This window comes from Orcinus orca, chromosome 3 (genome assembly GCF_937001465.1).
Source record: "Orcinus orca chromosome 3, mOrcOrc1.1, whole genome shotgun sequence".
NCBI lineage: Eukaryota > Metazoa > Chordata > Mammalia > Artiodactyla > Delphinidae > Orcinus > Orcinus orca.
In genome coordinates this window covers 39083695-39096419 of record NC_064561.1, presented here as the reverse complement: position 1 = coordinate 39096419, position 12725 = coordinate 39083695, and positions in this window count along the sequence as shown.

Here is a 12725-nt window from a genome sequence, read left to right as displayed (position 1 = left end):
GCACACTGACAATTAAGACTGCAATTTCCCTAGGGAGGAGACGGGAAAAGCAGGTAACAGATGTGTTTACACTCAGATCTCATCTCTCCCACATACTTGCCCTCCTTCAGGGCATTTTTTCTTCCTTCTGCCAGCTGGTAGTTTGTGATACTGCAGGTGCACAACAAATGTTGAGTGAGTTAAATTCCAGTTTGAACCCACAGATACTAATTATAGTTATTTTTTATGATGTTTTAAAGACTAAAGAATACCAACAACTTCATTTTCCCCCACAAATGAATTATGAATGCAATAATAGCACTCTAAGTATTTGGAAGGGGTGTTTAAATTTTTCCTTTTGAGTAGTGTGATTGTAAAAATTTCCATGCCCAAGTTATGGATTATTTCAATTCCAATACAATAAAATTTGGGGAAAGGCAAAGAAACTTTTACAAAATCATAACGAAGATATAATAGTACAGAGAAGTACTGGGAGAGGCAGAATAAAGGGTTAAAAAGGCATACTCTAAAGCTACGTTACCCAGTACAGTAGCCACCAGCCACTTGTGGTTACTGAGCACTTGAAATATGGCTAGTATGAACTGAGATGTGCTCTGAGTATAAAAGATACAATGGATTTCTTTTTTTTTTTCACATCTTTACTGGAGTATAAATGCTTTACAATGTTGTGTTAGTTTCTGCTATACAACAAAGTGAATCAACTATATGTATACATATATCCCCATAGTCCCTCCCTCTTGAGCGTCCCTCTCACCCCTCTAGGTGGTCACAAAGCACTGAGCTGACCTCCCTGTGCTATGCAGCAGCTTCCCACTAGCCATCCATTTTACATTTGGTAGTATATATATGTCAATGCTACTCTCTCACTTCATCCCAGCTTCCCCTTCCCCCACCCAGTGCCCTCAAGGCTGTTCTCTACGTCTGCGTCTTTATTCCTGCCCTGCCTCTAGGTTCATCAGTACCATTTTTTTAAATTCCATATATATGCGTTAGTATATGGTGTTTGTTTTTCTCTTTCTGACTTACTTCATTCTGTATGACAGATTCTAGGTCCATCCACCTCACTACAAATAACTCAATTTCATTCCTTTATATGGCAGAGTAATATTCCATTGTATATATGTGCCACATCTTCTTTATCCAATCATCTGTTGATGGACGTTTAGTTTGCTTCCATGTCCTGGCTATTGTAAACAATGTTGCGATGAATATTGTGGTACATGTATCTTTTTGAATTATGGCTTTCTCAGGGTATATGCCCAGTAGTGGGATTGCTGGGTCATATGGTAGTTCTATTTTTAGTTTTTTAAGGAACCTCCATACTGTTCTCCACAGTGGCTGTATCAATTTACATTCCCACCAACAGTGCAGGAGGGCTCCCTTTTCTCCACACCCTCTCCAGCATTTATCATTTGTAGACTTTTTGATGATGGCCATTCTTACCTGTGTGAGGTGATACCTCATTGTGGTTTTGATTTGCATTTCTCTAATGATTAGTGATGTTGAGTATCTTTTCATGCATTTGTTGGCCATCTGTATGTCTTCTTTGGAGAAATGAAAAGACACAATGGATTTCAAAGACTTAGTATGAAGAAAAGCAGATGAAATATCTCATTAATTTTTTATATTAATTACCTGTTGAAATTATAATATTTTGGATATATTGGGTTGAATAAAAATTGTATTAAAATGGATATTTCCTGTCTTTACTTGTTTTATGTGACTACTGGAAAATTAAAAATTATACATATGTGGTTCAAATTATGTTTCTATTGGATAATTTTGCTGTGCAGTCAAACTACCTGGGTGCAAATCTTCCACTAACTCCTTGGTATGACTTAAGCACTTCACTATGTCTCGGTTTCCTTATCTGCACAATGGGTGTAATGATAATACTTAACCTGTTAGAGGCATTTCTTAGACATGCTGATATGCGCAGGTGTCAGCGGTTAGTAACTTAATAATAAGGGAACCAGCAGAATGATCAAAGGGTGAGCAGTTCAGAAAACAAAATTTGAAGTGGGATATAACTCAGAAATGGAAGGATCACTGGAGCAGCTTATTGAAACAAACAAACAAAAACCGAAAGCAAACAGGCACCTAATTAAATAATGTCTGAAGTTCCATTTCTCATGATCATAAAAGCACCATGTCCAAATCAGTTGATACAGAAGACATCTGGAGAGAATAGTACCAGATATCAGATGTGCTGACCATTGATTAGAAATAATAATCAATACGACTAAAAAGCAGTGCTAATGATATGTCTGTGACTGTTTATTGGAGTCCTAAGTTTGCATTCTCCAGCCTTGTTGAGGGATCAGAAACTGAATTAAACCAAGGTTAAAAGTAGAACATCAAGTAACAAATTGTGCTTTTAAACAGACAGCTGCCCGTGATTTTCTCAAACAATGAGTAAAATGCAGAATATACAGTTTGCTCTTTAGTTTGTTATGAGAATTAAGTGAAGTAATACAACTAAGGTGCTTACATGAATAAACAATAGCTGTTATCATTGTCATTGTTAATTAGCAATATTATTATCGGAAAGTAATGAAGAAAGAAGTTATACTTAGATTCACTATACCAAAAAGGGAATAGTAACTGTGACTCATGTCAAAATCAGAGTTATTCAAATGTAATCAAATTCTGAGGGGGAAATTCTAAGAAGAAAATAATGGAGAGATTTGTGTTAATTTTTTAAAAATATTTGAGAACCATGAACTAATTTGGAACTATTTAATATTTCTTCATATGTTAGTAGCAATGATAGCATAAAATACACTTGCAGGTGGTAGAATTTAAAATTTGTGTAAATCCAGTTTGGCAGGTCCTCAAAAAGTTAAACAATAGAATTACCATATGACCCAGAAATTCCACTTCTAGGCACCCACCCAAATGAATTGAAAATGTATGTCCACACAACTTGTACACAAATGTCTATAGCAGCATTATCTATAATGGTCAAAAAGTGGAAACAACACAAATATCCATCAACTGATGAATGAATAAACAAAATGTGGCATAGTCACACAATAGAACCATAAAAAGGAACAAAATACTAATACAGATGAGAAGATGGATGAACCTTTAAAACACTATGATGGGCTTCCCTGGTGGCTAACATGTCGCAGAGCAACTAAGCCCGTGCGCCACAACTACTGAGCCTGCGCTCTAGAGCCCGTGAGCCACAACTACTGAAGCTCGCACGCCTAGATCCCGTGCTCTGCAACAAGGGAAGCCACCGCAATGAGAAGCCCGTGCACGGCAACGAACGGTAGTCCCCGATTGCCGCAACTAGAAAAAGTCAATGCGCAGCAACGAAGACCCAACACAGCCAAAAATAAATAAATAAATAAAATTAAAAAAAACCCCACAACACTATGTTAAGTGAAAGAAGCCAGACGCAAATCCACACACTGTATGATTCCATTTATATTAAATGTCCATTGTAGGCAAACCGGTTGAGACAGAAAGCAAATTAGTGGTTGCCAAGGGCTAGAGGAAGAGGGAAATGGAACACCGAACAAATATTGGATCACTTTTCAGGGTAATGGAAATTTTCGAGGTTAGATAGTGATGACGGTTGTGAATATACTAAAATTCACTGAATTGTACAGTTTAAAATGGTGAATTTTATGGTGTTAAGAAAACGTAAAATAAATATTCGTTCAAACAAAATAAAATAAAATTAGTGTAAATCCAAAGAGCTGAGATATGGATGGAGAGGATGAAAATGAATGATTTGCTTACAGATAAAATGTGACTATTACTAAAGAATAGAGTGGATGAATAAATATTGAATTAACTAGAATGTTAAGAAGAGAAAAAGAATAATATTGAGACCTGTCAGGAAGAGAATTAACACCCTTAACTATCAGTATAGAAGATACTTCAGGAGTGGCTGTTTGACCTACAGGGAGGCCTTCTTCCCTGAGAACCCTCCCCAGTAGCCAAGGCAGGCTTAGGCAGAACCTGATGCCATTGAAGGAGTTGACTGGTGCAGAGACAGACATGTCACCTAAGTTACGCCACCACAAGATCTGATCCCAGGATTTGGGGATTTGAAGTTGAGTGATACAGAGACTGGGAGTCAGAGTCATATTAATAGCAGTACTCTAATGATAAGGTCTGTGGATTTATTGTGAAAGATCTTAAACTTGTCTTGGTACCTGGTTCAGCAACATTTAATTAATACCCTCTGTCAGGTACTGTGCCCTTGTAATACTTCCCTTCTTCCCCACCCCAGTCCCCACTTTTTTAACACAAGCTAGCCTGATTAAGTTTCTGTTAGTTAACACCATAAATAATATTTCAAAACAAATCACTTGAGGTAATACTTATACAGCATCAAGAAAAAAATGTATCACTTTGATGTTATCAATGAAATTTTAAATACTAAATGTAAATTCTCTATGAAATTTATTTCACTACGAATAATGAAGCTCTGGAAATTCCAGGAAGGATAAACACAGACCTGAGAGAAGTAATAAAAGTTATCAATGAAAAAGAACATGATTTTTCCATTTGGCTTTATGAAAATGCACTACGTGATCTTTATATTTCTAATTTTGAAAGTGAAAGGTTGATGGAAACCAAGACACAAATAGGTCCATAAGCTGTTGTTTGAGAACTATTGAATTAAAACCTAGAGGTTTTTTTGTTTTTTTTTTTGTGGTACGTGGGCCTCTCACTGTTGTGGCCTCTCCCGTTTCGGAACACAGGCTCCGGACGCGCAGGCTCAGCGGCCATGGCTCACGGGCCCAGCCGCTCCGCGGCATGTGGGATCCTCCTGGACCGGGGCACGAACCCGTGTCCCCTGCATCGGCAGGCGGACTCTGAACCACTGCGCCACCAGGGAAGCCCTTAATGATTTTTTTTGATGTGGACCAGTATTTTTAAAAGTCTTTATTGAATTTGTTACAATATTGCTTCTGTTTTCTGTTTTTTCGGCCTCGAGGGATGTGGGATCTTAGCTCCCCGACCAGGGATCAAACCTGCACCCCCTACATTGGAAGGCAAAGTCTTAACCACTGGACTGCCAGGGAAGTCCCCTAGATATATATTTTTAAAATAAATATACTTATGTATTTATATTTGGCTGCATTGGGTTTTCGCTGCTGCACGCGGGCTTTCTCTAGTTGGAGTGAGCGGGGGCTACTCTTCGCTGTGGTGCACAGGCTTCTCATTGCGGTGGCTTCTCTTGTTGCAGAGCATGGGCTCTAGGCACGCGGGCTTCCGTAGTTGTGGCACATGGGTTCAGTAGTTGTGGCTTGCGGGCTCTACATGCAGGCTCAGTAGTTGTGGTGCACAGGCTTAGTTGCTCCGTGGCATGAGGGATCTTCCTGGACCAGGGCTTGAACCCGTATCCCCTGCATTGGCAGGCAGATTCTTAACCACTGTGCCACCAGGGAAGCCCTAGAGATTTAAAATATAGAATTTAAAAGCATCTTTTGGTTATTCGATTAGCTCATTTTTATAAACAGGTATTGAGGTCAGGGGAAATTGATTACCTCAAAGTCAGGATAATTTTAGGCAAGCCTGCCTCTAGAACCCCATCTAATGCTTTTTGGACATTAACACATTGCTAAAGAAATGTTTCCTGACAATTAGAGGTATAATGAATAAAACAATGGTAAACTATTCATTACAGATAGCTTATTGGTGATCAAAACTTGCTTTGTCACATTGTAAATGTTTAGATTCTAACAGTCTAGACATTTCATTAATATTTATTGAAGTTGGGAGACATTAATTTATCCACTTATGAGTCACTGTGGATATAAAAAACAAATAAATTAAATTGCCCTCATAATGTGCAATACTGCAACATAATTACAATTTGATGTTCTTGTTTACGATTTCAAATTGAATGTTGATTAGGTTGCAGTATATCATACTAAATTTTTCATCTCAGAAATAGTTCATTAGTCTAGAATGTGTGGGTAGGGACATTTGTAATTATTTCTCACATGATTAAGAAGATATTGTCTCCTATGCACATGACTTTGGATATAAACCAGAAGCACAGGTTTTACAGTTAACACTCTGCATGTGTAACTGCCTGCAGGGATAGTGTACTGTATATCTAGAATTTTTTTTAAGAGGATAGATCCCATGTTATGTTCTAAATCCAATTTAAAAAATTAAGCCTATTTTTAATATATATATATGTGTATATGTTTTGTTTATATATGTATGTGTGTGGAGATATATATATATATATATATATATATATACACTCTGTTTTCAAAATGAAAATTTTAAAAATCCCTTTTTTCTTGATTTTAAAAGTAATACAGAGACTTCCTGTTCCGGGATGAGGCAGAGTAGTTGCATTTCTCCCCATTCCTTCTGCCAAGTACAGCTAAAAACCCTGGATGCTATAAAACAAATATAAGAAGACTGAAAGGTGGAGAGAAGGCAGATTGTCTAGTTACCTGGAAAGACAAGGGAGTGAGTTCTCTAGTTACCTGGAAAGACAAGGCAGTGAGTTCTCTGAGTTTTCTTTTTACTTCATAGTTGGGGTGCTAGAGATACTGACAACCTGGAAATGTCAGTGGGCTCAGACAAAAGCCTGTTCTCTCTAGACAAAGAACCAGGAAAGCCACAGCCTAGCAAGGGAGAAAACATTTAGTTAATAACCACTTGTGCAGAAAGGAGTCAACGTGGGAGGCCTGAGCCTGTTGTTGCCAGAAAGTCCTGTTTGCGAGGTTGGCCCTTGGCTGGCATCTGGGAACTCCACTGATATTTTTCTGCACTAATATTAAACCTTCCCTAAATGAGAAGAGTGTCTCACTGTGCCTAGATTGTTCATGGAAACCACGTGGTTTATGCTGCTCACCTGCTTTCCTTTTGGGAGTGTGAAATTGATATTAGCAAGTGAGTACCTACATGACCAGACCTCCAAAAACCTTGGGTAAAGAATCTCTAAAGAGCTTCCCAGGAGAAAACCCTTCATATGTGTTGTCACAATTCACTGATTGAAAAACTGAGCACACCATGGGCCATTCCACTTAGAGAGAACTCTTAGAATCTTGTGCTTTGTTTCCTCTAGGCTTCATTCCTTGAAACTTTTCCCTTTGCTGATTTTGCTTTGTAACCTTCTGCTGTAAATCTCAACTGTGAATACAACAATAAATTGAGTCCTGTGAGTCCTCCTGGTGAATCATTGAACAAAGGAGTGTTCTTGGAGACCACTGACACATTGCCATACTCCAACCAAATATCACAAGAAAAAGTGGTGGTTCCACCACCTCTGTCAGCAGTAGCCCAGTGGGAAGTCTAGCCTTTCACCCTTGCCAGGCTATAATGAGGTACTCCAACTCCCTTCCAGGATGGTGTCAGAGAAGACTGAGTGGGAAGCCAGAACTTTTACTATCTTCCAGTGGAGGTCATGCGGGGTGTAGTGATGAAGCACCCCTCTACCTCCCAACTTGGGTGGTATCACTGGAGGCTGGTGGAGAACCTGAACCCTCACCCCTGTACAAGAGTAATGGGGTGCCCTTTCCTGCCCACATGGGGTGTCAAAGGAGGCCTAATGAGGAGCTTGGATTTCTACCACAACCACGAAAAGTATGTGAAGAAATAATGTCTAAAAATTCCCAAACTGGCAAAAGACATAAACATATAGAATAAAAATGTTGAGTGAATCTCAAATAGAATAAACCTAAATAAATCTCCACCAAGACACAGCATAGTCAAACTTCTGAAAGCTAAAGACAAAGACAAAAATTCTTGAAAGCAGCAAGAAAGAAACAATAGCTTATAAACAGCAGGAAAAACAATTTTTTTTTTTTTTTTTTTTTTGGCGGTGCGCGAGCCTCTCGCTGTTGTGGCCTCTCCCGTTGCGGAGCACAGGATCCGGACGCGCAGGCTCAGCGGCCATGGCTCACGAGCCTAGCCGCTCCGTGGCATGTGGTATCTTCCCAGACTGGGGCACGAACCCATGTCCCCCGCATCAGCAGGTGGACTCTCAACCACTGCGCCACCAGGGAAGCCCAGGAAAAAGCAATTTTATTGACAGATTTCCCTTCTAAAACTATGGAGGCCAGAAAGAAGTCGCACAGTTTTCAAGTGCCAAAAGAAAAGAACTGTCAATCCAGATTCTATAAGCAGTGAGAATATGCTTTAGTAATAAAGGAGAAGTCAAGACATTCTCAAATGAAGCAAGCCTGAAAGAATTTGTTGCTAGCAAACCTATCCTAAGAGAATGACTAAAAGAAATTCTCTAAACAAAAAGGAATCTTGGGACATAAGGAAGAAAGAACAATGGAAAGAATAAAAATATAGGTAAATACAACACTTTCCCTCTTGAAATTTCTAGGTTGTATCTGATGATTGAAGCAAAAATTATAACGTTGTTCAATACGGTTCTCAATGTACGTAGAGGAAATATTTAAGACAATTATAAACTAGAGACAGAAAAGGAACTTAATTAGCGGTGAAGATGTTTATACGTCACTGGAACTAGTAAAATATTACCACCAGTAGACTGCTAAGTTATGTATATATAATAGAGCAATCACTAAAAATTTATACAAAGAGATACACTTTAAAACAATACAGACAAATCAAAATGGAATTCTTAACTCATCTTTGAGTAACCAACAGAAAGACAGGAAAAAGAAAATAGAAAAACCAAAACCAGAAAACAATAAAGTGGCCGACTGAAGCCTTAAAATATCAATAATTGCATTACATACAAATGGTCTATTTTATTTGTAAAAGCCAAAAAGTGGAAACAGGGCTTCCCTGGTGGCGCGGTGGTTGCGAGTCCACCTGCCAATGCAGGGGACATGGGTTCGTGCCCTGGTCCGGGAGGATCCCACATGCCACGGAGTGGTTGGGCCCGTGAGCCATGGCCGCTGAGCCTGCACGTCTGGAGCCTGTGCTCCGCAACGGGAGAGGCCGCGGCAGTGAGAGGCCCGCGTACCGCAAAAAAAAAAAAAAAAAAAAAAAAAAGTGGAAACAACCACAATGTCCAATAGGTGGTTAGACAAACTGTGATAAATCCATACCAGGGAATCCTTCTCAGCCATAAGAGGAAATGGACTACTGATACACACAATAGCTTGAATAAATCTCACAGGCCTTATTCTGAGTGAAAAAGGCCAATCTCAAAAGGCATATACCATATATTTCCGTTTACATAACATCTGGAAATGACGAAATCATAGAGATGGAAACCAGATTAGTGACAAAGGGTTAGGAATGGTGAGAGAAATGGGGGTGGGCTTGAGTATAAAGAGGGAGCACAAGGTGTATCTTTGTGGTGATGGAAGAAGTCTGTACCTTGATTGCAGTGGTAGCTATATGAATCTACATGTGATAAAATGGCATACAATTATATGCACACACATTGTACCAATGTCAATATCCTGGTTTTGATATTGTACTATAATGACATGAGATCATTAGAAAAAAGTGAGTGTACACATAATCTCTTTTTGCAACCTCCTGTGTATACATAATTATTTTAAAATATGTATAAACTGTATACACGTGTATATATCTAAAGCACAGAAAAGATTTTCAAGGATAGGCCTAAAAATTAATACTGGTAAGGATATGTTTATACTATTTTTGTTGTTGTTGTTTTTGGCCATGCCACAGAGCATGTGGGATTTTAGTTCCCCGATCAGGGATTGAACCTGTGCCCTCTGCAATGGAAGCAAGGAGTCTTAACCACTGGATCACCAGGGAAGTCTTGTACTATTTTTTTTAAGTTATTATTATTTTTTGGCTGCGTTGGGTCTTTGTTGCTGTGCACGGGCTTTCTCTAGTTGCGGCGAGCGAGGGCTACCCTTTGTTGTGCTGCATGGGCTTCTCATTGTGGTGGCTTCTCTTGTTGCAGAGCACAGGCTCTAGGTGCGTGGGCTTCAGTAGTTGTGGCACGTGTGCTCAGTAGTTGTGGCTCACGGGCTCTAGAGTGCAGGCTCAGGAGTTGTGGCACATAGGCTTAGTTGCTCTGCGGCATGTGGGATCTTCCCGGACCAGGGCTCGAACCCGTGTCCCCTGCATTGGCAGGCGGATTCTTAACCACTGCACCACCAGGGAAGCCGCCTTGTACTATTTTTAAAAAAAGAGAAAAAGAATGCAAAATTATTGTAAAAAATTCAAATACAGAAAAATATAAACAAGGTGAAACTCACCTGCTCTATGATGCCATCGAGAGATAATTTCTTTCATTCATTTAACAAATACTTACTGAGTGCATCCTATGGTGCCATGAACTGTTAACATTTGCTGTGTATTTCAGAAATTTCCCGCACATCCAGAGTCAATTACAAATTGTAATCATTATAAATCACCGATGTTATTATATGTATAATATGTATTATTATATAATCTCTCTATTCTCTACATTCTATTCATCCATTATTCATCCATTTGCAAATATGTATTGAGTACCTGCTTTAGCCAACATCATGCTATGCTCTGAGGATACAGTGGTGAATAGAGCAGACATGGTCTGTTTCCTCACAAAGCTTACAGTATAGTAAAAGATTGTCACTAAACAAATTGTCTGAAATAGACAATTACCGATTATGTCAAGTTTAGACAAATGCAAACAATGCTTTGAAATGCCCAACTGTGAAAGAAAGGATAGTAGTTATGACGGCAAGATACTGTAGCATGTTTATCATTGATGGAAATGAGCCTGTAGAGAGAAAGAGGTTAAAAATACAAGAGCAAGAGAGAGGGATACTGCATTTATACAAAGTTTCCTGAGAGGGAAGGAGCCAGAGCACAAATATAAGGGTTGACTTCGGGTAGAAGGAAATTGCCGCATTGAAACAAGCAAAAGAAGTGAGGACAAGTGCAGATATAACTTAGTTTGTAGATTTGGAGGTCTGAAGTTCAGGCAATTCCTCTTTGAGACTTTCTATTTTCTTAACAAAATATGAGACAATGTCATCTGCCAAAAGCAAGGATGTAAACTGGAAGATCTGAGGTTGGAAGAGAGTTGACGTTTTAAGTAGTCGTTTGGGAAAGCAAGATGAATAGAGAAAGGCAGTAGTTCACTGGCCAGGGTGAGTTAAGGGCCTGCAGAGTCTGTTCTATGGGGTAGATTCTAAACATTTTTAGTTAATTGCAGTCAGGGAAAAAAACAAGGGTATAAACATTAAAAGAGAGAAACAAAGTGCTGTAGTGCACTAAATAAAAAAAAAAAGAAATTAGAAAGAGGATTGTTTTTCAACTGGAAGGACAGGAAGAAAACGGCCTGAGAAAGGGAATGAAGTAAAGAAGTCAGGGGAAGATGAAGATACATGCAGAGGGGTAGTAGCTTTCTGTCTGGGGTGCAGGAATGTCCTTTTGTCTTCCAATCCAAACATGGGCACAGTGGTATCAGCAGTTTACCATCTGATTTTTTTTTTTTTTTTTTTTTGCGGTACGCGGGCCTCTTACTGTTGTGGTCTCTCCCGTTGCGGAGCACAGGCTCCGGACGCGCAGGCTCAGCGGCCATGGCTCACGGGCCCGGCCGCTCTGCGGCATGTGGGATCTTCCCGGACCGGGGCACGAACCCGTGTCCCCCCCATCGGCAGGCGGACTCTCAACCACTGCGCCACCAGGGAAGCCCGTACCATCTGATTTTTTGAAATTGTTCCACATTTCTTTTAATCACTTAGACGTGACAACCTATCAAAACCCTATGCAGGAATTCCCAGGCACCTTTAGTTGCTGCAGAGAAGTATGAGTGAAGCACAAGTATATCATCCTCCACACATTAGAAAAAGGCTCTAGTGAGCAACAGGAGGCAGACGTTTAATTTTTCTCTTATTGGAAGTTGTGAGTGGCTGTGAGCCCCTTTTTAGGTCCACTTTATATACATTCCTAGTTACCACGAGTCCAGTTCTTTTATTCAATGTTATCTTTCAATCCACTCCAAGTGTTTTCTTAACATTATTTTTGATTTAATGAATGTTTAGTTAAATATAAATGGACTTGGAGGAACTGAAATATAGGCATAAGATAACTTAAAATCATCTGGTAAATGGACCAAGTCTAGAAATGGACTTGGAGGAACTGAGATTTGGGCATAACTTAAAATCATCTGGTAAGTCTCTGCTACCATTATTCTCTGAGAAATACTACTGTTCAACACTTGGCTAGATAATTTGTAATTATTAAATTATTTACACTCTAGTAATACCAGACTTATCATCAGACTCTTTGTACAATGGCTATTCCATGATTAAAAGGAATCTCCTTATGTATCCTGTTGTTTAGAATTAGTGAAGCTTAAAAATGTTTTAGTTCACCGTTCTGTTAACAAAAACAAGTTTCTCTAACCACAACAGCAAGAATATAAAGTCGCCAAGAAGCTATTTGGCACGTGAACAAAGCAAAAAAGATTGGTTTGAAAGAAAATTCATTCTGGAGTCCAGTCCCTTGTCTTTTGGCCATCTCTTTGGCTAGACTGCTAATGTGTGACTTTTGTACAAATTCTTTTAACTTTGGGTTTTCCGTTTCCCATTTTTTGAAGGATAGCGGGAATACTTGTTACTGAAAATACGTTTCATTTTTAAAAATGAGCAGATACTCATACATTACTAGCGCAATAAAAATTACCAAAAGAGGGAAGGAAAACGTACAATAGTTTGTGTGTCTTAACTAAAAAACTGTTAAGACACAAAACTTGGCTCTTTGCTTCCATTCCATGACAGCCAAAAGGGAAACATGGATCAGTAACACTGCTGTCAAGTAGAAGGAAAAATACA